Genomic DNA, 1,298 nt, shown 5'->3' with positions numbered 1-1,298 from the left:
AATCTACACTGCAACATCTAATCAGATAGTTTACCTACATTCAATGCAATATTTACTTTCACACAAAACTTGCAATCAGAAACCTACATTCAGTGTAATACAATGTGTTACTACTGCAGAAATCTTCAGTAATCTACACTGCAACATCTAATTTCAGACAATCTTCCAACACAGTTACTAAACTGACTACAACGCTACAAAAAACTTTTAAACCTACAATCCATGTAAGGTTTCCGTCTATGAATATGTATTTGGCCCCAAATCACTCCATTGAACAGGACACAAAATCGAAAAAAAACCACCTTTGGCCACTGTAGAACCCTAAACCTAACTACAGGCAGAAAGAAAAAAAATCCCACCGATCAAGCACAGGTCAAGAGAGGGCTGCGATCATCCACTCAGCGTCGCCATTGCCGCTGCGGTAGGAAGCTGGTGCGTCGGGACAGAAGGGGAAGAGGCGAACCGAGCGAGGAGGGATGCGAGCTGGTTTGGCTCAACCATTTAGTGCGTCCAGCGACCAAGCGAGGCCCACAATGCTAGCTGACTCAGCGTTCCCAGCCTTCCACCGTTTGGATACGACAGCAAGGACGAAAATGACCGGGATTAGAGAGTTGAGGGTACAGATTTCCGGGATTTGGAGGTTGGGGTTTAAAATCGACGATGCGTACGAGTTCAGGGTTTAAAACAGACTTTACTCGCTAACTGGATCCTCTGACCAACGTCACTGGCCTGGCCCATGTGTCAGCGACAAAGACTTCCTCCGGCAAACACGCACCATCGCGTCTCGGCGAGACACGCTTGTGCTGTGCCGTTTTTTTTTCTCCTTCTTCTTCCGAATAAACGAGCTTGGCTGGTTGCCCCGCTGTGGTTCAGCAGTTTAGCATATCCGGTTCACAAAGCTAGCCCCCGAAAACCCGTTGAGTAAAAGAGGAAGCCCACCGTAAACAGCCGTCTATCTTCATACCGACGGACCAGATCCGCGTGCTCACGGTGCGGAGAAGGCCCGAAGCGCAGGCCAACTTATAGTCGGTCCCATTCCCATTTCTTCCCAAATCCCACCCCCCCGCCTTCCTTTTTCACCTCTTCCCTTCCATCCATCTCCCAAGGGCGCGGAGGCAGAGAGGGCGACGAAGGGAAGGGGGCGGAGGCGAGAGGGTTCCGCATCTCCGGGCGAGCTCTGGAAGGTGAGTTCGTATCTGCTCGCGCTCACATCGTTGGGTTCCGTACCGCTTGGTTCGATCTGGCGTGGGGTTTTGAGGGTTTTTGGGGCTCGTACATGTGGGGTTTTAGGGGTGGGT

The 1,298-nt window shown here is 50.8% G+C and overlaps 1 protein-coding gene across 2 annotated transcripts in view; it reads left to right on the top strand.

Annotated features, from left to right (window-relative positions):
- Positions 1-1,068: 1,068 nt before the first annotated feature.
- LOC119308174 overlaps positions 1,069-1,298 on the top strand; it is a 22,489-nt gene continuing 22,259 nt past the window's right edge. For both annotated transcript variants that reach the window (XM_037584295.1, XM_037584296.1), the window contains exon 1: positions 1,069-1,184. The gene's annotated coding sequence lies outside the window, so the exon portion shown is untranslated. The remainder of the gene's footprint in view (positions 1,185-1,298) is intronic.

This window comes from Triticum dicoccoides, chromosome 5B (assembly GCF_002162155.2).
Source record: "Triticum dicoccoides isolate Atlit2015 ecotype Zavitan chromosome 5B, WEW_v2.0, whole genome shotgun sequence".
NCBI classification, from domain to species: Eukaryota; Viridiplantae; Streptophyta; class Magnoliopsida; order Poales; family Poaceae; genus Triticum; species Triticum dicoccoides.
This window is presented reverse-complemented; position numbering and strand designations above follow the sequence as displayed.